This window comes from Gnatocerus cornutus, chromosome 2 (assembly GCF_029298725.1).
Source record: "Gnatocerus cornutus isolate USDA-ARS CGAHR chromosome 2, icGnaCorn1.1, whole genome shotgun sequence".
In the NCBI taxonomy this organism is placed as follows: Eukaryota; Metazoa; Arthropoda; class Insecta; order Coleoptera; family Tenebrionidae; genus Gnatocerus; species Gnatocerus cornutus.
In genome coordinates, this window is record NC_142234.1 from 12547413 (window position 1) to 12573554 (window position 26142).

At 32.1% G+C, this 26142-nt stretch overlaps 1 protein-coding gene across 6 annotated transcripts in view; it reads right to left on the reverse strand.

Annotated features, from left to right (window-relative positions):
• Positions 1 to 26142, reverse strand: part of fz2 (frizzled 2) — a 39122-nt gene that overhangs the window by 9220 nt on the left and 3760 nt on the right. The window contains exons 1-4 of one of the 6 annotated variants that reach the window (XM_088031576.1): positions 8530 to 8818; positions 8308 to 8458; positions 8059 to 8248; positions 3362 to 3453 (exon numbers count right to left, since the gene is read on the reverse strand). The exons of 1 other annotated variant lie outside the window; for it this stretch is intronic. The gene's annotated coding sequence lies outside the window, so the exon portion shown is untranslated. Of the gene's footprint in view, positions 1 to 3039; positions 3340 to 3361; positions 3454 to 8058; positions 8249 to 8307; positions 8459 to 8529; positions 8819 to 15122; positions 15144 to 20572; positions 20768 to 26142 lie in introns of those variants that run through there. 4 more of the 6 variants (XM_088031577.1, XM_088031579.1, XM_088031580.1 and 1 more) reach the window with 4 other exon arrangements.

Below are 26142 nucleotides of genomic sequence, written 5' to 3' on the forward strand. Positions count from 1 at the left end.
AAAGTAGCATCTAAATACTTAAAAATATTAATATTAAAAAAATGAAAATAAACCTGGAACTGTCTGAAATAACCAATTTTCAGGGTATTTTGATTTATTTTGACAAGTGTCAATCACCGTTTCAACTAAACGTTTATAAAACTTCTACAACTAAGATTTGTATGTAAACTATTCTCTCTACAAACAAAGCAATTTTATAGGACTCTTTTTTTTTCAACCGCTTCAATCAAAATTTTCTCCGTTGTAAATCGGTAAATCCGCTGCAGGAAAAATCCACTTTTGCATAATTATGCACAGCAGCGTGAACTTTCGTATAGTTATGCACTTTTAGTTGATTATTAAACAGTAGGTAATCATTTAAAATCACAATTTATGACCAGCAGAGCTGTAACAATGATTATTATAAATTAAACTGTGAACAGATGCTTCTGTTCACTAATGGAGCTTTTGTAATGTAAATAATAATGCAAAATTAATATTTCTATCAATTTTCGTGTTTTGTACAAAACAACAAAATTAGTCACTTTTGGTGTATTTATGGCGTCTGTAAAGTTGTAAAATGTGACCACAAACTAATAATAAATTACGAATATAAACAAACAAAATTATACCGTAACAAATATTTATCATTGGTACATTTTCACAAAAATACGATAATTCTTTGATAAAGATGTTAAAAATAACCACAAGTGAAACCCCAAAACTGATCGCTAATTGGATGATGTAATCCACTGCAAATATTAGAATTGATGAAACGATTTCAAGCAATTGAAGCAATTAACACTTCGAATCTTTTACTTTCGCATTTGTAATCAACTCGGTGGTTTGGCAACTGTATGAAACGATAAGTGATTATATTCTGTTACGAAAAATTAAGTTCACAGAACATCTCAATGAACATTGGTCTGTTTGGGTGCAAGTTTATCAGTAATTCCCCATATCTGCATATTTACCACAAACAACATGCGCTGACAGTGTGGGAATAGTTTTGATTAATTATTTGATGAAATAAAAGAGTAAAATAAAAAAAGGAATCATATTTATCCAGCGTGGTGGGAACTAATCGAGCTAGAAAGATGACTTAATTATGTCAAGAGTTAATTTATCGCATAAATATGCAAAGTCTACCGGAAAAGCTGATATTTTATTATTTTTAGTTTGCCAACAATCTAAAAATTGTGAGTAATTTAATTGCATAACAGTTTAAATGCTTTTGGGGGTTATTTTCACTTAGTGACGCCAACACGCTTCCTAGTACTCCTACTCTTGTTGAACACTTCAAATAAAATAGTTATGTCTCATTGTGGGGGATTTTCTTATCCTTTTTACCGTTCTTGACATGTTCCATTGAGGATAAATGAGGGAATTCACTCTACCGTTTCAGAGGTTCTAATCTAATGTCTGTCTGTAGAATATAAGAAATGCCCGTTCTTTACAAGAAAAAATAGGGAGTAACAACAAACTAGATTTTTTTTGTAGCCCTCGAGCTAACAAGGAGCTGACCCATGTCTACGTGCCCACGTAGAAAACTTGCTGAAAATGATTTAACAAATTACTGCCACCTGCTATAATTAAGTAACTACACATTTTTGGCATCTCGGTATTAACAAATATTCAGACCATCAACATGCAAAACAAGTAAAACAAACGCATTTCTTTTTCATTTTTTTTCAACTTTTATAGTCGATACGAATGTTGAATCGTTAGTTTTTACTGGAAAATTGGCAGTGCATATTGAAATTCTGAAAATCGAGATTTATTTCGTGGTTTGGCAATAAATCCGACCCAAAAATATATTCAATTGCTTACAACAAAAATGTGGATCTATTAACAGCTGAAGAACTAATTTTTGAACTTCCATTGAACTCATTACTGTTTTAAAGACGTTTACTTCCTGCATCATTAACTGGTATCCAAGAACACCTAAGAACTCTACATTTGTCACTGCAAGAAATTCGCCATTTTTGACGACCTACGAACGTGCAAACATGATAAGAATGCACGTCTTCTTCCTTTTCTACCCGCTACAACCGAATACGTCTAGACTCTAGAGAAACTGAATAAATGTCCCTCGTTAGAAGAACACTGAATTTCACCGAAAGATAATTTTGCACATAATTTACAAGACATGTTTCACTTCTGCTAATCAACCTCCCGTACTGCATTCACCTCTTCCTCTACCGTAACAGATTTTACCAGCATGGCGATGTTTACTTCTAATGCAATATCATACATAAATAAATATGGATCTTATCAAAATAATTATAATATTCACGTCAAGTTAGAAAGCTCGTAAAATTAATGGATTGCTTTTTCCGCGTCCAGTTATAATTCGTTTAAACCAAAATGGGGTGCTTTTGTACACTCAGGGACAACTCCCTTTTCTTCCGTAAAATGTGTACAGTTAAGCTTTTCAGAGATTTCACTTTAAGCTCAAACATGTCATAAATCGTTACCCTGAAGTGACTGTTCATTTAAAAAGCTAACAAGGACCTGGCTGGGGCGGAAACCCAGCCACAGATTTCAATACAAAAACTACCTGAACCTGAAGACTGACTGGAACCTACACATGGCTGTAGATAAAATGTTGATTGATTTGTTAATTAACCACAAGGTACTGTGATTAATGGTAATTTAATCGAAAATGTTAGTAGCAATGCGCTGGGCGGTATGAAACTCATTATTCCGTAATTCACAGCACAGATGTTCTCTAATTAACAAGACATTATTTTCAGAAGAAAAAATGATTTTTAATTGACGGAGAACTTCTCCGAGTACATTATTGGGTTTTCAAGAAAAAGTGATGTGGTAATGCAAAGTGAAATGTTTAAGACCAATCTCAAATCTGTTTTGATTCAACAAATACTGTGTTCATGTTTCAGCGTACGAGTAAAAATTCCTCGCGCGGTTATTTTTAAATGTTAACGCTACATTTCTTCTGGAAACTGCGTGAAAAATTATTCGAAAATGCACTGTGACATTATCCAATTGTTAAGCAAGTAATTTGCCCACATCTGTGACAGCTACTTCCTGTCTTACCTTGTTAATCGTTGCATTTTTTCATGTGGGATGTATATCCTGGGCAACATTCTAAATTTGCACTACACTTGGTAACATTTCAAAATTCAATTCACACAGCATAAATCTGGATGATGTTTAAGCTTAAATATTTACACTGTACAATTTCCTGGCTGTTGAGGGATATATTCGCGAATATTTATTTTAGTGATGATGGTAAATTACGTTCAACACTTGATCCAACCAACACTAAACCAAACCACCAACCAACTCAACAGTACTCGACCGACTAACGAAAATCGGAATATTACGCACGCATGTGGATGTGGCCAGGATTTCTTACCGTGCGGAAAAGAGAGGTCCCAAACGATCCTTGGCGAACAACGGCGGACTTCGACGAGAATGACAACAATCAGGAGTTGAGCGTTGTTTTTCCTGCGTGTCGAAAAGAATGTGTTACTTGTCAATTTATATAATTGATTCTGTTTGCTCGAGATTTTTTGATTTGATATGTTCCGGTGAGCTACACTAATGACCATGGATGTTGTAAACCTTTCGAACTGTTACCTTAGTACTTTGGTACTCGTAATTAATGTATTCAACAATATGTAAATCCGAAGAAGATCGGCTTAGATTTAAGATAGCTTTCTTAGATATTTTTAATATTAATTAGCAATAACTGTCACTGGTTATGTTTTTAAAAACATCATAATATACACCCCAGAATGTGCTGTAAATTGATATAACATGGTGAAACAGGAGAATCTGCACTTGGATAAACAGAAACATAAGTCAACTGTCGGCTAGGCTGTTTGAAGATGACATAGGGGGCTAATATTTGGGCACATTTTGGTTGTCACGTTGACCTTATTATTTAACATTTTTAGTGCACCAAGACAGCTGAAAACTAAAACAGGTCAATCAATTGTACCTATTTACGAATTGTGCAATGCCAAAAGTCTATCCATACTCTCATCAAAATTTAAGTTTTTATATTTCAAATTTGAGGTTTTAGGTTTCAGGATTTTCAAGTTCCGCACTGGTTTCTAAATACGTAGAATTTGCTTTTTAATTAATAGGGTTTTGGTTTCTTATTAAATTCTCTGAAGTCCTGGAGTTTCTGAAATTTAAGTCAGGATTCGGCTTCTTTAGATTGTTTGGTTTTCGTTAATTTTTCTTGGAACATTCGTTTATTGAATCTTTTATTTTTTTAAAAGAAATTTAAGCCTAAAGGAAATACAATAAGGGGAGGCCTAAAAAAAATCAAATAAAATGCGAATCAATCACTTTTAATTGGAAAAAAGAGGTAATATTATCTAATACTTCTATCACATTTCATTTTATTTCAGTGATATTCTAGAAAGGTTACTTGCAACTTACGCAAAATAAAACGGGTGCTATTTACATATGAGTTTATCAACCTTTACTGATTGGTGATTATAATAAATTAATAGGTATTTTAATACTTTATTTATTAAAACTAGAAATGGCAAAAAGATAAAGCACTGACACCAAAAGAATTTAATTATAAATACAAGTATTAAGACATTTTTCATTTACATGTACATATTTAAAGTTGTAAATTGTTTAGTATCATTTTAAAGTAGATTGTCTTTCTTTGTTTTCTCGCCAAAGTTTTTGTATTTAGTATTGCACTTAGTTGTCATTGAAAATACAGAAAAATGTTTGCAAAATTCCCTCCACGTTATTAAATCATTAAAAAACAACAAAAGAATTTGTTAATTGACACGCTGGTTGGTCAAAGTGTTACCATTGTATTGACTATTCCCTAGAGAAACCAGCAACAAGTAGCTAGTAAAACTACTAATTTTATAGTCCCAGGACAACAAATGGAGCATAATTTTATTAAATCAAAATATGAAAATTGTAAACTACTGTAAACCGAGGCACTTGTTTTAGAAAACAAGGTTTTCAAAGCTTTTTGTGTACGTGTCAATTTAGAGAAAAAACTCCAAAGTTTTAATTGAAACTGAGGTTGTCGCCTGTTAACCACGTTTTGGACTGGAAAATGAAAACTAATTTTAGTTTCAGAAAATGTAAAAAGATTTTTAATTAATGTACAAAGACAAGATAAACCGTTTGTTTCGGATCGGATAATTTATGTCTGGAAAAATCTTTTGCTTAAATTGTGACATTTGAGTTTCGAAGAGACGGCCACAAAGACATGACAGATAGTTGTGCTAAAATACCTCGTAAACGCCAGACATAACTCATAAAAAAAGAATTTATATTTTCCACATTTGTAAACAATTTGTCGATAGCAGTGATTCAAGATTATAATAATAAATGCAAAATTGTCAAAAGGAAAACTTGTTGTCTAATAAATAACATTTGACTCCTGTTTTATTTTTTATGATTTGAGTTATTCGAGCGTTCAACCTAATGTGTATCATTTTACAGCCTCCATGTTTACTATTATTAACAAATGATATTGTCATTTGCTCCGCTTATGGTGCGGAATGTTTAAAGCCTATTATGAAAATGATTAACCATCGTACCAATCAGTAATAACTGTGGTTTAGTTGCCAAGCTGAACCTGTTTAAGATTCTGAGCATGTTTACCAACATGTTTAGGAAATTTTATATTGTAATTAATTTCTTATTTTGTTTGGATAAGCTCCACATAAATCAGTGTCTAAATTTCAAATTACACACTACATTTAGGGTTATGAATTGCCTTCTTAAGTGCAAAATAGATTCAAATAATAAATGGCTGTTGATTTCTTTGCAATCTGGATCACTCATTACTTGACATTAATGTGTGGTCTGTAAAACACATTTAAGTACATGCGTTAAATAAATTACTTACAAATGTCGGTATATTAAACCCTACAAAAATCGTAAGTGTTATGATTATACTTGAAAGTACATCACATTGAAGATGTAAAGGAAAAATAAAAAATAATGAAAGGACACTTCAGATTCTCGAGATCAGATAAGAGGGAAGTGTTGGCTTATGAAATATGATGGCGGACAACGGAATACGTGGGACTACTTTAACTGTCATACTGGAAGATTGACGTATTTAACCATTGTTATCGCATCATCTCCTTTATTCAGTTTGGCCCTACCTGCTTTGTACTACTAGACAAGGTTAAAATCAACAAGACTTAATTCAAGCTTGTTTTTGGTACCATTCTTTATTTTCATTGTTGATTTAATAACAATGTATTTTTATGTCTCATTAATAATGCAGCTTGAAAGACCCACTGTTTATGCAGGGGCAGCAAAATAGCATTCAATTGTGTAGCTGGGTGGGTACATAAGTTATGGAAAATGTGGCCATACATCAGAACGTGAATAAGAATGTTTTATTCCTAATGGCTAATCCCATTTACGAAGAAATTTCATAAAAACCGTCTCTGTGTACACACTTCCAGCCTCAGAATGAATAGAAATGCGAAAATATTGTGAGAATCGTGAAATATTCGGTCACTGTCCTCTATTTAGATTTAGACGTCAATTGTTTGCAAACTCTGCAGGGAAGCAAAGAAAGCTGGAGACTTCCACCCTCTGGGTTTCCGACGTCCCTGTCGAATATTTATGAAAATTTATGGCCTCTAAGTAAAAGGTTGGACCTCCACAGCCGTAAATGTGTTCTTAAATACGGCTTATCTCACAGACAATTACACAGTGGTCGTGACTTTAGACTCTGACTTTTTCCAAGTATTTGCAAATAGGACGGGAATAACCACTTCATTTAGACTGAGTTTGAGTTGAGTTAAAAGACGATCATCCCTCTAAAACTTGTTTCAATTGAATTGTATAACAAGAGCAAAGCACGATACTTTGAAATTGCGCATTTTGTTATTGAAACGGGAAAGATACGTGCAGGGATAAAATTCAATGTGATCTGTATATTGCAGGCATGTACTAGTAAACAAATCTATTTAGAAGCATTTCACTTTGCTCCGAAAGAAAAACACAAACATTTTTCCACGTTGCTTGTGTTCTTTAAAAAAAAAACGATGAAGTTATGAATGTAAATATTTTAGTCGGCATGCATTTTAATCCAAGCTGCAATTTTTGATTTATAGTCGCTCATAGTGATTATGAATTTATGATTAGGTCGGTACTCTAAACTTTCTACTACAGTATTAAGGTGTGAGCATGAGCAGTGTTAAATCCAGCCCAAGCGCTGTGAGGTATTTTGGGTCCTTTTGAGAACACAGTAATTTATGGCAGCACTAATGATTTATGCCCAGTCAATTGTCAGCGTGACGTCTCCATAAACATGTCACAAAAATCCTTTAAGAAAACTGCTATTGTGGGGGTCTTCCTTTTGTATTTAACTTCTTATCTTCGAAGAAATACTTGCCATCTTTGCACGACGTATGTGCGGGTTACTTTAATTATAATAAATTAAGAGTAATTACGTGGACGAATTGTCTTTTTAATTTATTATATTTTAATAGTCCGTTATTAAATGCATGTCAGGCTCGTTTTAATTATATTGTTAATGGTTTTAAAATTACAACGATACAATGTATGTAGAACGAACTGGAAGACAACCGAAATTGTGTATTTTTATAGATTTCGATGCGCTTTTTCGATTGGTCCCAGATTTAATCGGATTCGATTACCTTTTCACCATGAAAAAAATTCTCAAATTGGGGTGACCAAGAAAGTCATATGGCGAAAAGCCGATTATACAAGGTCAATCGCATCAAATTTGGTTTCATCACAAAATATCACGAGTCTACAAAATCTATCAACGAATCACGGGCGGCTAAAAATTTCGAAATTGGAATTTTTGGTTTTTCGCTGGACCGAAACAACGAAAATTCGTCAAGTTGAACTTACTCGGGCCTTATCGATAAGATAAGATATCCGGTTTTTAGAAAATTCACTTTACAAATTCACAAACTTTTTCTAATGAGTCAGATATAAAATCCTGATAGTTGAAAATTGTCTCCAATAATAAATAAATTTGGCTCCATCTTGTACATTTTAACAATATTATTTTATTTCTTTCCACAATTTATTATTACACTTGCTTGATATTGTTATAATACATACCTCCACAATATAACACTTGTTTGTTAAAAGCACATTGTTTTTCTTCTAATTCTTCCATAATAAATTATGTATGTATTTATATGAATAAATAGTATCTATCCTTTCGCGTCACTAAAATGAACTTTGACTGCAATATCTTTCACTAACTGTAACGGAGTTAATTGAAGGCAAAACAATAAAATCGAAGTGCCTGCAACACATTACATTATCGCTAAATTTATTAATAAAATAATGAAACTTTGAACATACCATTTATTCCAAAATTATGCAAGTGGAGCGAACATTAAACAAATGTTTGACAGAAACTTGGAAAGTTCTGCAGTCATTATTTCTAGAGGAATATCAAACGTATAAGATCATTAGTTACCATGTTATTACCAGGTTCTTGTGGTCGCAGAAACTAAAATAAACGAATACATTGTAACTAATGCTCACAAAGAAATCAAAATTTTGAAACTTTTGTGTACTTACTTTACTTTTACTTTTTGTGTAATAACGATAGAGACTTTCCATCTGCAACATAGGATGTCAAGTTTTGTGTCAGTTGGGATTTCTTTATGTGATATTTCCAGCACATTAAATGAGTTAACAGTGGGTATGAATATTTTACGGACTTGTCTTTGTACTGAATGATTTTGCAAAACGTATGTGCGTATTACTCAGAGATATGGCACTTTTAGAAAAAGAAAAAAACCTCTGCGACCAAGCGGTGTTTAGCGCAACACATGTAGCACTCATAGACAAAACAAAGTTTTCGTTTTGAACAGCAGCGAACTTTATCTCTAATTTTATGGAGTCGAATTCAGTATTTGTGAAAAACAAACTAATTATTTTAATCTAAATACGTGGTGTTGTGTAAGCTTTCGATGTGGGCGTTTGTGTATAAAGATTATTTTTGCACGGATTTTTATTGGGACATATAAACTTGTTTGAAAACCAACACTGCCAACGCAATAAACAAGCCTACAAATGGGGCTATGATAATTTCTCACAGGATATTTGACTTTTAAATTGATTGGATTGTATTACCGTTTTGGACGAATTTTACAGTGAGAATGTCACTTTATTTTACATCTTGATTTTAGATTTGACCGTATACCGAATTCTTGCATGAAGTCTCATGCTGAAATATACCTGCTTATACCACAGGCACGGCCATTCCAGAAGACCATTCTGTAAAGAGTGTGTACGCCACCTGTTGGGATGCAAATTTATTTTAAAATATGCAACATCACAAACGAGGCAAAACCACTACTTTAACATATGACACTACCAAAACCACAGACTTGTGAAGAAAGTCTGCAAAGGCTGAAATAAGTTTCCAATTTTATTCATGGTGCATTTACAAGCGGAATTAATTCGTATAGAAAAACACGTAGTTTGGCACCAAATGTTAATCCGTTTTTTATTTATTATCCACAAGTACAAAGTAAATTTAGAGAATTCAGATAAGAGTATGATAATGAATCACAAAATCAATATTATTGGATGTAAGAGAAAAAGTGTTTTTTTACCTAAGCTAGACACATTCGTACTATGGCGACAGGAGTACAACTGTTAAACGACACACAAGTTTATATGTACTAACAATTTAAGACCACTACGGAACATGAATAATAGCATGTAGTTTATGGTGTGGTTATTTCAAAACAAGTCTGCAGAACGCGTTTCGTTATTCTGACTCAAACTCCATGATTGCCGTCGCCCAAAATAGCTTAATAACTGAAGCATAAATAGATGTCAATTTTTCTTTTATGGCAGTATCATTTTCCATAATGCCAACTCAGTAACTTCAAGGCTCAAACCCTATCAATTAAAGGAGGGGGTTTGTGAAAACAATTTTTTCTTCGCTCGGATAATAATGAGAATGTAGGTAGACACTATTGAGAGTTGCAGGATTCGATATTGGTAAGGTGTATTCTCAGAATAATAATGGCTCGTTTGCTCGTTATATACATGTGTAAATATGGCACGTATGCAGTGTGCGGGTGTAAAGTTGGTTGATGTATAGTCTCCTGCTGTGCGAGGCATTAGTCATATCGCGATAATGTTAAATAATGACACCTAGTGACAGTTTCTCCATTTCAGAGAACCGAACAGCAACAAGCTCGAAAGTCCTGTCTCGTGTTAGCCACATAACCAGCCCACGCTTTCACGGTGCCATCCGTTTTTTATTGTAATTCTGCCACGAACGAAATCATTTAATATCGTCTTAACGTTCTTGTTTTGATTGTATGGTAATAAAAATGATCAACAAGAAGGTTTGTCTCACAAAAAAACTGGCGAATTGTTAGAACAATACCGGTTTCGAGTGCGAGTATTAACATTCTTAATTGATTCCATAGTTTATGTGAAAGGGTGATGTTAAGCCAGACCCAGCGCTTGAATATTTATGACGGCGAATTTCCAATGCTAAAATATGCACTTTGTCTGACGTGATACCTACTGTAGATTTTGTTGTGAAAATTAAACATGTGCATAATTTTTATTATTCAACTATCTGATTTGTCTTTCCCAGGAATTTAACCTTTACCTAATATGTTCTTTTTTTAATAACAACATTTATGTCTTTATATATCTTCCAGTTTTTGCCATAAACTTGTTAAATTGTTATAATTTTGTGACAATCAAAACCGACGTGTTGCGAAAGATTTACATCTTTATTCACTGACACGTGTTTCAAATTGTTAATTTATTTATAGCGAAATGCACCAATTTTAACAGTAAACTTAGCAGTTCTGGAAACCGGTCAAGATTGATCCCTATTAAATTGAGCTTACTGATTAATTTTATTTAAGAAAGCAATATATATTTTAATTAATAAGAGAACATGACTGTTTATTTTACTGCATCGGACTCAGTAGGTACAACTTAGCAACATGTTTAAAAAAATACAAAAATGCAATACATACAACCGTTGAGTTCTGTAGATTTTTAATCTCTTTTGTAAATTCTCTAGTGAGAATTAAGTTTGGTGCGTCCAAACAATTCTAGGCGGAAAAACTGAGGTTTAATAAAATCGGGAAATCATTTTCTTTGGATTCTTTTATATAAAGAGATAAAAATTTAAGTTTATAATCCTGTATGAGAGCAAGTTCGTTCAGTAGTGAAAGCAGTTTTAACTCAGAATGATAAATTAATTATTGATTGTGGGTGTTTTAAAAAATTGCTTTTTGGTTCATATTCATATTTTCAAATCCGTACTTTCGTTTGATTACTGTTTTGTTACTACCATTACCTTTAAATTATATTTAGACCTTCCAGGTGCCTTTTTCCAATTTTAGATTCAGATTCTGATTGTTAGTATATTCTTGGATTCTTTGTATTTTAAATAATTCAGATTATCCAGATCGAGCTTATGATTTCCTTGAATTCTCTAGATATTCTTGGTTTTAAAATTGTTCGCATTTATGGCATTCTTACTTTTCACGTGGATGTTGTAGTCGGCAATTTTTGTGCCAATTCTCACGCATCGTCAGACCATCGTGTTATAACAACAATCCACCCACTCTTTGTTTTTCCTTTCCTTTAAATAAAGACAATAAACGGATGCAAGTTTTCAACCAACGTTTTTGTGAACAAACTTTTTTAAATATAAAAAGCAAGACTATGTTGAAAAGACATGACCCATGTGTTGTTCTCTCACAACTAAAAATAGAAATAACTTATTTAAATTATACATTTGTTTGTGACAGAAGCAGCTTATTATATACTCTGGAGTGCTTTGAATAATTGGTGGAGTCCGCAGAGAATACAACACACTTGATCACACAAGAAGAAATTAAAGCGTCCCGGACCCAAGTTCGGTGCTATTCGGATAGCGTTTTATGTGTGCTGTCATTTTCTTTGTAGTTATGGCGTCTGAAATGGCACGTTGGGCGTGTAATCGACCCGTTACCAACTACTCAGATGACACAGACCTCTGCTCGTATCATATTTCACCGTGAGATTGAAAATGAAATAATATTTCGATACAAGCGAAGTTTCGAAGCTCCCATCTGTCTTTGGAAATTCCAGTTATACTGTTTTCACTATCTTTATAAAATTTTACAAACTCATTTTACAAGAGGATCGGTACGGCTACTTAACCGCAACCACCCCTTAATATAATTTATAAAAGGTACAGAGACGGATTTCTTTACCAGTGGAGAATCAGTTCGTCTCGTTTTATCACTGGGAGAAACCAAGGCGAAATGCAGAAAACACTGCTAGGCCGAGTGCAGCCCTGTAGTCAGGAAGCCGACTGAGCGGTCCTGGGGCCGTAAATTTACCAACAATCCATCCCCAACCCCCGAATAATCACCCCATAATTACCAATAAAATTTTATGAAGAACAAAGATATTGAAAACAGTATACAAAGTTTCATTTTGTACTTAAAACTGTTTACTCACAGTTTTCGACATGCACGAATTTATTACCCAGTCATTACAAATAAAAATCTTATTCTTATGCGGGTCTCCTCGCATATAATATTTCAATAAATAATCTTTATATAGATTCCTCCAGTTACTCCACACCACGATACCTCGAAGTATCAAATGAACATTTCAGCTTACGACAAGTGAAGGTAATAAATTGTCTGAAGATGAAAACGATAGGACCTTACCAATTATGAGCTCTATGTTTTCTATGTCACCCGAGCACCACAGCGATTGAAACGATAAAATAAAGTGGTTAATGGTTGAAGTTTTGTCCACCAAACATGGTGGGATGTGACACGAAGTGATTTATTGAAACGATTGTGCAAGAACGACACAGACGAACCATGGCGAGAGATTGATGAATGTTTAATCTTTAAATACGTAAACTCAACGTTCCTTCTTCAATATTTGGGACAAAACTCTGGCCCGAATTAAGAATTCTTCTTGAGAAGTTGTCGTAAATTATGACGTCCGTGCATTTACATGTTTCGCATGATCATTATTTCACAGTTCATGTGTTACAATAGCATTACCATCGAGAATATAAATGACCGAATTTATCGTATTTTAGTATGCATGGACATCGTCGCGCTAATTAGATCAGATACGTGATTATGAAAGAGATATCTTAATCAGGAAATCGGTAAAAAATGTTGAGGCGTCATTAACTTTCTTTGTTTTTAAAACCAACGTGATTAATTTTTGTCATGTTGCGAGCTAAATAATGTCATCCTGCCACTCCTTGTCAAAATAATCTTCTTAAAATTTACAGCAGTACGTGCCATTCCCTCTTTCATAATCCCCTAATTCTTTAAACCGTTTACCTGAAATGCTTTTGTGGTTTAACAGCTGTCACAGAAGGATTAAATATTGAATTCTTAGTAACTTCATCTTGGCTTTGTTTTTATTGTAAATATTTGTTTTAAATTCCGCAGGTTGGTGGTAAGTAGATAATTATTAAAAAATGCAGACGTCATTTTAGGCAATTATAAACTATTGGTTTAGTCTTTTTTTTTATTTCATAAACTCTAGATACATTCCCACACGTCACGTTGTTACATGAATCTGACAATATTTAACTGTCAATCAAACTTTAAATATTGTTGTGATTTATCGAGTCAGTACATCACGTTAACGAAATAATGGAACAGGTTAATTTATCAAGATAAATCGTTTGATTGATATATACAACACTTGTTTAAAGCAACATGCATTGATCGGTGAATTAAATTTTTTTCAAACCATGTATTTAATTTTAAATTCAACCAATATTTCCACTTTCCCACTTTTCCTAACAAGACACTAATTGATGTTACCCGGAACAGACCATATTACAATAAAAGTAGAATCAACACCGCCGCCATGTATAATTAAACCTCCTTTAGTCGTTTCATTTATCATTTATGACGACATATACTACGGAAGATGTCGTAAAGGCGTCGCGGCGCCACATTTATTATATGACATTCTGATTAATTCTTTTTCGATACGCTATAAAGGGTGGCTTGTGTATTTTTATCCTCAAATAACAGTCTGAAACTACAGTATAGCATGCTCGAGATACTTACTTTTTAGTAATCTGTTTGTCATTCCTCCGGTATATCTTCCTGATTTTAATTCAAAAATAACATGTTGAAACGGGGGATTTAAGAAATTAAAGAGATCAAAGGTGTTTATTTTATATTGTTTAACTCATTTATTACCGTAATATAAATTGGCACACTGTTAACGTTGAACGTGAGTTATTCATTACTTGCTTATTTTGCTTTGAAATTTAACGAACGCTCAAATAAAGTCGAATTAAATTCAAAGTAAAATGCAAAGAGTAGTGAGCAACAAATTTGGATTTTTTACTCGGGTTTCAAAGATAGAGTGAGAAAAACGTTCGATTTATTTAACTTCAGAAATGTGTTTTTAGCATGAAAGGGTTTAACCGAATTAGTTAAGTTTATAAAGTTTAGGAAAGTTTGTAGGAATAAATTCGGTAAATCGTGAGATTTTCAGAATATTCAAGTACATTTTCAATGACAAGCTCTTAATTTAAGGATATTCAAGACGTGATTATGTACTTTAGAGTGTCTTATAATTTAATATTGCTCTCTCTATGAGAATGATGGTTCTAATAAGAATTGTGAAGGGTATTAATTTTATAAAATATATAAATGATTCTTGGCAGTTCAGATTTATTTATTACACAAATCTAAGAAATTTCAGAACTTATAGAATTAGTTACCTACAGATATCTAAACATTTTACAGAGTCATTATCATACTTTTAGAGCAAGACAATTTTGAATCAAAGTCAATTTTAATGAAATTGTGTCTCTTCCTGCCCTAAATTCCTGAGTAAGACAATGGTCGATGCATAATCCATATACGACCACTAGCTTCTAGTTATCTTTTAAAGTGTAGCCCAGGAAGTCATAAAACTGACATCCCTATTGATTTTGACATGTTCTTTTGATTCATACAATATTTAATTGGACTAATTTAATTTTTAACCGCGAGAAATAATCTCAGAATTACAGGTGAAAAGTCATTTTTCTGTTACAGGTATTGTAAATTCCTAAATTAAAAGATCCAGAAAAGTTTCAAAAACTTGCGGTTAATGTAATTGTAAGGTAGCATATTTACAAATCTCACCTTAATATTTGCAATTCTGTTCTCCAAGAGGACGTCTGCAAAAATACAGAGATGTCAAAATCAACAAAAAACAAAGAAGCTTACTACAATTTAAATATGTCCCCAGAGCAATGTTGATTCGAGCCGTAACAACAAAACTTTTAATTCATACATTTTCATTTAATTGTTTGCAGTTCCCGTTTTGAATCAATACCTAATTTGCTTCATTTTTGAGCACGCTATCCGCTCATTATTATACAGAATAATCAGTAATCGATCACAATACAATTTCACTGGAAACAATCTACTAATTTTCATTTTTAAAAACTGCTGTTTCATGCTAATTTAACCTCGCATTTTCCACTTTTTTGCTTTGTTTAAACACTTAAAACAAGTTGTCTTGTACTATAAATTTTCATGACGGTGTAAAGAATAAAAATATACACGGACAATTTATTTAGTGTTTCCGGATGATTCACATGATTAGGATACAAGACTCCCATTAGAATTTCTACAGAGGAACCAACGTGTGATTTGTTTTCCGAAGAGAGACAAAGTGCAGGCATGTATGGTTCGTTGACGGATTTATGTGTTTATGAAAACAGACATTGGGCGTAAAATGTAAACAAATTTTCTCGTTCTTAACAGTCTCAACAACTTCAAACTCGAAGATATTGAGTATCGAGTGGAACTAGACAGCTTACAGGAGCACAGTTTAAAAAATATTTTGTATTTTAATGTGTTAATAATATTAAAAACACAAAACAAAAATTGACTTCAACTGCTTAACTATTTGGTGGAGTAAAATACTTAGAAAAATGCACGGAAAAGTTAAAAGCTTTTTTAATGCTCATTGTTCATGAATTTTAACGTTGCATTCTTAAGGGTAGTTGAAAATTTAAATATTCATAAAGGGCGTCAAAAATTTGAATTTCGTAATGTTATAGTTCTTAAAAACCACTTAAGCGTTGTGTTTTGTATAAGATATTCCTTTCATGGGCTCGCACTACTGTTATAATTACAAACTAAAAAATTAATTTGTCTACTGTATTATAGCTATAGCGTGTGGATAAGATCTGTTTTAAACAATTTCATTCTAAAATACTATACTTTCATTCATGTAACATACAAATACCCTTTGCCATGTCGCTTGCAAGAATGACGCACTTGCGTGACCAGTCTCATTACGTCACATATAAAATCACCCTAACTTTTGTGACAGTCACCTTTACTAAAAGGATAACGAAAATCATGCTCATATTTTTTGATGTATGCTACCTTTTTACTGAATTTATCAACCACACTACAACCCCACTGAAACAAAGATATTTCTGTCAAAATGTAGTTTGAACTTTGTAACAATTGGATAATTTAAAGTTCTTTGAAATAAATTCGATTCATTCTGCACCGGAGGAAACATTGAAATGCAAAGCAGGCTTTGATCCTTAGAGGAACGATGGAATGGGTCCTGACAGGGTAACAAAGCTCGTTCACGCATTTAGAGTACGCGAGAAGAGCTTTTATGTCCCCTTCACGAAAGACTATTACGCACGAGACGAACTTACCACTATATAGATGAAATTGCAGTTTCACACGCAATTTTAATAACATTTGTAGGGTGTTCTGCAACTCGCTTTATAGGATAATTACCTTCTTATTAACCCACATGCTCTAATAGAAAAAATTGCCACTTGAAGTAAGGAAGGAAGTATCAGAGTGAGCGTAAAGGTCGCTTCGAATGATGAGTGTCACTACTTGAACTCTTTGAAGTAAAACAAGGAAGCCAATTAAGTAAAAATCTACACGAAGTTTCACAAATGGGTACTTGTTCATGTCCTCTCTGAAGTCAATTTCGATGTATTCAGCATTAACAGTTATCCACATCATTGTTGTTTATCAGGAAAGCTAATTAGGTTTGTTGTCAGAACCTTATTTTACACGGCAATAAGCGAAAAGTAGTAACTCTGCGTTATTATTATACTATGAAATTATACAGCGATACAGCAATGAAGTACAAGTGGTCTAATCAAGAGCTCCGAGCATGTATCAGATCTGACTTGGAACTTTAAAAAATCCGTTAATCAATAGATTTGTAGGAAAAATCATCGTCAGACTGTTTTCACAATCGGTAATTCTCTACTTGTTTGGATCTACATGTTTAATAGGTAGTCGAAATCTTGAACTGATAAAATCATAATAAAATCACGCCGAGCAAATTATACTAGCAATAAAGTGTTGTAAATTATATTTTGATAGGTCGACCACCAAAGAATTTATTTTTGTGTGCTTATGAGACTGATAAGATAAACTTATGGCATATCTGTATTTTTACATTTTATCTTGAATTTCTGTGTGGTTTATCAGAAATGTAACGATTTTTTCGTTCAGTGGGGCATCGATCGGCTCCATTTTAAGCAGTTTTCCAAATTAGTGTGTTGAATTGAATTATAATCACGTAATTATCACTTGTAATAAACGTGATAAGATAATCACTTGGTATAATCATGAAAAAATTTGCTTGACAACACTCTCTATTTTTCACAGTTAAGTCATTCTAAAGAACCTAAAGAGAACGTCAACAGTTTTTGCAACATAAAGCGACTTTAACACAATACTGTCACTTGCTGATTTTAATCCAGTGTCCCTCTGATTTAGTCACGTTGTCAAAAACCTTTGATATGTTAATTTGAATATTAAAATCGCTGCACATGAGATGTACCTTTTTTGTTGCGGTTTCATTTAACATAACAACAATAATCGTCATCTGCAGATAATATCTAACGATTGGAATGATAATCAATCTTTCTAACTTTATCTAGAGCATCATTTGAAGATATTAGTCGAAAACACTTTTTTTGTGTTCAGAAATAAAAGTCATTTAGTACCTAATATTAATGTCTCCTTATGTAAACACAAAATACAGATAACATAAATTTATTAAAGAGCCCTAGAAGTGGCCATAAAAATTCTGTAAAAGATTCGTGTCAATTTCAACGCCGCTAAAATTTTTACTAAGGCTGTAAAGATAAAATAACAGCTCTAATGAGAACAGTTAATGTGGGAAAGGGCGTCAAAATGCGGAAACGTACAGTGCGATAAAAGCAAATGACTTCAGTCCACAAAAAATTCTTAACTACAGAGTGTTTGTACAAAAACCTAAATTGGCTCGTAAAAAAAAATGCAACTACAATACTTTCAGTGCAGTGTGTGGCAGGTAATTGTTAGGTGTAAAAATCATAAAGCTGTCTGTTCTAAATTTGGAATAACAGTTATTTGTCACGTAAAATTACATATTTGTGGTCGTTTTTTGTGTTGTAATCAAAGAACTGTTAGAGTGCAATTGTGGTTTTAGCAAGTTGGTATAACTACAAAGTTATACAAAGTGTTTCAAGAGACGTAACTACAATATTTTCAGACTGATGACTGATGCTAATTTTGTTGATTGGGGAAGCATTTGATTACTTGTTACCCAGGTACTTTAAATTGGTAAAAAGCTTTCTTTTTGGAGAACAAAGCAAAAATTGGATGCAAGCTTTCAAAGTGCAATGAATCAATTATTTCAATGCACATTCGAACACTATCACGTTAGATTTTTTTTTTCAATGACAAACTAATTAATTTAAATTTTAATTGATTAAAGCCTAAAAGTCAAAAAATTTACTAATCTATTTAAATTGAAAAAAGTACATATACTCCTATTAGATAATATGTTAGGCAAATTCGTATAAATAAACCTAAATAACTATTTTGTTCAGTTTCAGTTGAAAACTTAATTAATTAATAATAATTGATACCAGAAAGGTGATATATCAATATTTTCAATGTTAAATTGGCATATTTATTGTTATTTGCAAAAAGTCTCTATTTGAATTTTTAATAAATTCTTTCAGTTTTTTTCAAGTAGTACCTTTGTAAGTATTGACCCATGTGATGAGTTCTATTATATTATCCGATCAAAAAACTCAATCTCAATTGGCTTTAAAATCTAAAGTCATGTCTTTGATTAAAGAAACTATTGTCTTTTGTTTCTATCATGTAAGTTGACGTTATCAAAATAAAAATTTTGTAAAAATTTTAAAAACAGATCTTCAGAAACCTGTTATATAGGAATAAGTCCTCTTATGAAAAATTATTCACAACGCGTAAGCTCTTGCTTTGCACTTTTTGTATTTCAAGACAGTTCCCATCTAATAACCTCAAAATTAGCAGCTGCCAAAGTGACAATTCTGAACAGGCTATGGGATTTCAAAAGTAAGTGAAGATGAGTTTTTATTCGATCGCTCGATAGTTTCATGGAAAGCTTATCCTATTATCCTTTCAATGCAATATTGGATTAATTCATAATCATAACTCACTAATTTAATTCCAAAAAAAAACGAAAAATCATTGTTTGTGATAAGTATTCAAAATACCAATACCGATTTGAAATGCATGGTTTCCAATTTTTAGCTAAAAAAAATCATATTCACCAAATTCGCAAGATTATATTGTGTGATTCATTAAATTTCCATTCGCAGTTGGCTTTGAGAAAAAAATTCATGTCGTAACTAACACCATTACAGTAGTTTCGACTTAATATTTGCGAGATTTGCTAGTTATCGAACAAGAAGTCAACGCACGTCCAAAATACACGGCCTACCTAGAATGGAAATTTAATGACACGATACAAAATGTTTGTTCTGAAAACTAACATGAGAGAAAAGATTGTTAAAAAAGAAGAAATTTTCGAAAATTAACCCTAAATTTTGCATTACAAAATCATAGATTTTCCACTCTAGAGATAAACATTTGGATAAATTGACGCTTTAGCACAATCTGTCAAGATATGAACAGAGCTAAATCTTCAAACTGTCAGTAATATTATTAATGTTCAAGATTAGAGGAAGTATATTGCACAACTTTAACGTGTAATTTTTACTAGACAGTTTGTGTTACTTAATTTTATACTTATTGCTATTAATGATATTAGTGTACCCGAATTTCTAATTGCTCATAAAATTCTACAACTGATAATGTGCACTGCAAATTACAAAAGTTCAATGAAGTGTCAATTCAGCTGTGATTTATTGCATTAAGATGGATGAATTTTGCACTATAAATATTGTAAACTGACATAAAGTTATATTGTCCTCTCCTGCCTTTAATCTAACTGTTTATTGGATGGAAATTCCTAGTGATTATTCTTCACTTATCATTCAATGAAAACTGATTTTTAAGGCACGCAATAAAATTTTACTGTTGAATTTATTGATGCTAAGGACTGACATAATATGTAATCATTAATCAATAAATCATATTGAAATGAGATTTTTGTAGAATTCTAAAATTGCTATAAACAAATAAAGAGCTGAAAACTCACAATTAGAAAACTGTACTACCAAATAAATAACAACAAAATCTGTAGCATCTTAAACACTGTTGTGATTTACCTAAGTATCAAATGTAATAAAATAATTAGTTTTAGGCCATACCTGCTTATACAAAACCGTAGTTCAGTAGCACTGATAAGATAAAGTCAAATGGATAATCCTCGTTTGATAGGAATATCACAAACGTATCGATTCGTATGTTGCTATTAACCAAAAATTCACACGAACACTACAAAATCCGAAGTATTTGAAAAGTTCTCACCACGGTTCTAACGCAATCTACAGATGGAAACGGAAAACACCACTTGGTCGTTTAAAAATCCTCAAAATGTCCACATAATAATAAAATACATATTTGTATGGCTACCGTATCCAGTTTATCGATGAACAAGTCGTCTACTACATGATAAGAAACATTGATAACGAGTACTCTCGCGTTCGAACTAGACTGAACGTTTTCCCGAAGGGCTCGATGTGTTTTTATCAGCGATAAGACCCCTCTGGTTGCTACCGTGCGCGACGCATTTTAACCGGCGTCGATTTGCGACGCTCTATATCGGTCTCACTTCTTGTAGGGTGCAACACTGTATATCCTTCTTCCTCTGCAAGGAAAACGCAGTTCTTCCTTAGCTTTTACAACACTCCTTTCTGAATGAGAATTCATGTAGTTCGCCGACCGAGAACACAGAAGTACTTCATTATTTCATTCAATAACACCCAGTCTACAAATTTGTATGGCTCCTATTGGAACACAAATCGTATCAGATTCGGTGCTTTACAGAAAATGGAATTTTGTCCCGTATTAAAATATTCAGGAAATGAAGTCACAGACCACGCACTTTTAATTATTCTAATGTTGGTACAAGTCTTAACATAAGAAATCGATTCAATTTTTAGTTCTCTTGGAATATTTAATAACTTGAATGACGAAGTTTAATCAAACACTGAAATCAAATTGCACTTTTGTCACAAATCAAAGAGGGTCGCCTTTAATTTTGAATTCCTTCATCAATCTTTGTTGGAAATACTCGTAACTCGTAAAACTATGGAAGTTCATTAAAAACTGTTTACATTCGTATAAAAGTTCAATTTCCTTTTAGATTAAATATTTCAAGAAAATCTGAAGAGCAAACAATTAAATTTCGATCAAAATTAAATTACGACGTGAATTTAATTTAAATTTCTTCTCTTCACTTCTTTTCGATATGTAAATATCAAGCGCAGTTTGAAAGTCTGAAAATTTAATTTCCTTTTTAAATAAAAATTTCCAAATCTTTTGAAAATGAAGTTAACACTGATTAATGTAAAAATAGATTTAAATGAAGAAAAATGAATTTCAAAATGAATTTCCGGGTAGACCAGAATCCTCACAACGATTACCAATATCATAATAAAATTAATAAGGGCAATAAATGTAATTCATGAATAGAAAAAATGCAAGTAAACACTGTTCAAGATTGTAATTTCAATAACATTATTGTCAATTCGCAAATTTATTCGACAAACTTTGCTACTCTTATCTTCTCAATTTCATTTTACAATGTTTGTTTAACTAGTAAAACCACACGTTTACAATATTTACAAGATTGCAGTGTTAAATAACTGCATTATTTGCTGCATAAGAATTAATTATGAAATATCAAGCACACTTTAAACGAGAATTTTATTAAATTTTAATTAAAGTAAACGATGCATAAAACATTAATTAACAATTTACTTTATATTCGCAGCACACGTAGTTAATACTAATGATAATGATGTTTTGCAACTCTTTAGAATGTTAATTGTTCTATTCTATTACACACCTCAAGAAATTGTTTTTCTTTCAACTCTAAAGATCTCAACAGAAAAATAAAAGTACTTTGTACTTGTGTAAGAGATAAGAAAGTACACAGACTGCCTCAGTTAATTATCCGACAAGTACTTTTAATAAAGTCCAACAAAGTGAATAAAAAATGTAAAATAAGATGAGAAAATGACGAGTAGTCTGGGGAATTGAATTTTTAAGCACACTAGAATTTAACAAGGCTTTGTAGTCATTTCTAAGGCAAAACCTATTTAATATAAAAACAAATGTATTTTTGAATTATAATTTTCTGTTGAAAACGTATCAAGTTATGAATTTGTATGGATGTATAAATAAGCTTTCCAATTAACTCCTGGTCTGAATCCATAGTTCCCAATATATTATGTATGTATCTACTTACATCATCTCCATAAAACAATCTTGCAAAATATAGTTCATACATTCATATAATTTGTGTTTCATATTTAATCATTTTTGTAATAAAACCGTGTTAAAGACTTTTAAAAAAACTGTGTTTGTAGTTATTAAGTTAGTATAGGTACGTCTTTTGTTCGGCAGAGAATTTACCGATTTACAAAGAAAACATTTTAGAAATCAGCAGGATTTGAACGGAATAAGTTAGATTCCTGTGTGGATACACGTCAATTTTGTTTACCTAATAGTTGTCTCCAGAAGCAACTGTCAAGCACAATTATCATAACAAAAGAACATAAAGTTATAATAAAATACTTGCAAATTTTTATTAAAAATAACACAAACTAGTGTTTTGCTAATGCTCCTACATTTTAATGAGAATTTTTGATAGATGTTCTTGTTTGATATTCCGCAAGAACTTCAGAAGTTTAAAAAAATCAGCTTCGCGTAACTCGTTGTTATGAATCACAGAGCCGCATTTGAAATTTGGCGTCTACAGAAATTATCTGGAGGGGAATACAAAACATAATTTTTAAGTTTGAAACAGATTTTAATATTAACTTTCTGCAACCTATTAAAAGATTAAAAAAATGAACATTCTTAATTGTCAAAAGAAACTGAAACTAAAAATGTATTTCCCTACATTTCTAGTTGGATGAAGATGGAGTTTTAAAACGATTTGTGGAGATCGGACAAACCCATCAAAATTTGTCTCAAAACAAAGTACTAATTTTTCCTACCGCCTATTGAAATAATTTTGAACATACCTAATAGATTTCAAAACTATTATACTAAAAATGTTTTTTTGAATATTACTGAATCTTGACTAGATCGAATATCGGCTGTATAAATGATCGCCGACTCCTCTAGCTAAAATTGTTTATTTTTATTCCATTTCAATCAATTTTAATATGATCAATGAATCATTTTTAATGTAGTCTTGATAACAGTCGCCATAAAATATCATCATTAAATAGAAACATCAATTTGACGTAAAATTTTACCCGCAGATATAATGGATTTCTGTTTGCCGGAAATGTAAAAGACATGTATTGTATTCAGGACTAACCATTGCGTGGAACCCCATGCATCCCTCGTCCCAATGAACTATAAAACACGTCATAAACTCGCGCCTGAAATCAAATAATTAAACGATAAAATAACATTAATGCGTTCGTTTTATTACTTTTAAGATTAATGTTAACTGATTCTTGACGCTGCTATTTGATTTATGGGATTGTTTTTAAATAAATAGACTTATTTGGAGCTCATGCAATTAACCTAATACAGTCAGAGAGCTTCCGCTGTTAAACTTCAGACAATTACTTTTGTGCTCATAAAAAGCTGCAGCGATTCGTTCGTTAGTATACGGGGTGATCCATATTACTGGTTACTTTCTTCTAATTTTAGATAGCAGATCCAAACCACAGGAAGGCAAAGCAGCAATAAATCTCCACTTGAGTAAAATATGTATAGTTAGTTTAACCTATAACAGTTATTTTTTTGTTCAGTGCTCCTTAAATATTTAGGATAAAACAATTTAGTGGTTTCAGGATTTATTTGTATAAACTAACCATCTGAACACAACAAAGTTTAGATTCTCAAAAACGCCTGACTGGCGTCAGTAGCAGAGTCTGCCTGCAACATGTGAAAAGCCATTAGATTACCTTTCATCGAGGTACTTTATCATCAGTCAACCCTCGCATGGTCATGTCAACAAATACCGTTAAGTTACGTTCAAGCTTATCATAGATTGTTGTTTCGCAAGTCGCTGAAATATTAAAATTAACCTTCAAACGATAGTTATAGTGTCTACTTTCTCGATCATGATCGTGCCTGGGTGGTTGAGAATCTTCAATAAAAATGCAGATGTCTATGAGGGTTTAATATCAAAGGAAATTTGAAGGGGAGATTCTTTTTGATTATACTCTAATATTGTCTGTGGGGGGGTTCTTTTTTCTTACGCATTTCTGGCAAATTTGATTTCTGTTCGTTTTCGAAAGGTGTTTGAGGTGAACATCTTTGAAATATCGTCGCAGCTCTGGTTATTTAAAAGTTCGTTTGGTAGGTAACGGCAATTTGGACTATGTGAAGTTGCTGAAAGACAAGGATTTGGAAGAAACGCCACACGACTGTCAACAGTGGCAATTATAATATTTACATGTCGAAGAAACTGGCGGAAATACTAAATTTCTGAAGTATGAGTAAATGCAGAAATCGTCTGTTTGCAGATGTGATGATGTGTGAAATGCAAAGACATTTATTTAATGGTGTTTTCCTGTCTGTCTTTATAGCCTTATATTTAACTTTTTCATTAACTTGACATTGCCAAGTTGTGTTACCATATTTTATTGGTGTTGATGTTTAAAACTATGTTTCCTTAATACTAATGTAAGTTAGTAAGTATATTATTTGGATTTAGTGTCTAAACCAATAAAGTTGTTCCTTCAACTAAACAGTTTATTGCAATAGCCTGCTAAATAAATAACTACATGGGAAATATTTTGAATTAATGAAAAAACTTTAAAACACATGAAATCAATCTAAATTTTAAATTCCGAAAACATAATAACCATTCAAAATGCACAAAACTTTTGGAAAAAAATGTCAAAACTTGTATCATGCGCGTTATTGGTAATAATTGTGAAATTGAAAAGGTTCTGAAAATTTATCTAAAGCTCATTTTTCTTGCAGAGTATTTTTTGATTAATTGTTCAGCAGAACAAGTTACACAATGCTGATTTTGTTCAAAGAAGAATCAAGCAAGAATAAGCAATAAACTTGTTTATGTTATTTTCAGTGCAGTTAAAAGTTATTTCATTCATTATAACTGTTTTTTATCATTATATTTTAATTGTTTAAAAGTTTGTCAGTTGCTTGTGAAGCCATATATTACTGTAACTTATCTTTTTCAATCCTGCTAATTCCTAAAATTGTTTCTTTTGTAAATCGGTAAATTCATAGCAGAAAAAATTAATTACCTATACATACACCATTTCTACAATAAATAGAAGGAAAAATCTAGTGGCTTTTGTAATAATTGCAATGCTGAGCCGCAGTACAACTTAAGCAATACAAAGAAAAAAATTAACATAATATTTATTACCTTGGCAGTAGCAGAAATTAAAAAACCAAAGAATCTAAAGAATCCAAAGAATCCAAGAAATCCAGAAAGTCCAAAAAGTCTAAATAAATCCAGTGAATGGGAATACTTAATTTAGTAAGTATGTACCTACAAAGTCAATGAAAAAAAAAACAAAAAAAATCGTATTTTGGTGGAGACAATAATTTATCTGACAGATGAGAACTTGGTAAAGAATTCTGATATGAATCCACAACAGGTGGCATCTGAACTTATTATCCCTTTCAAATCCTGCTGATCTCCAAAATGTCTTCTTTGTAAATGGCTAAATCTAGGCAGAAAAAGTGAAATTTGGATGCACTGAAGTAA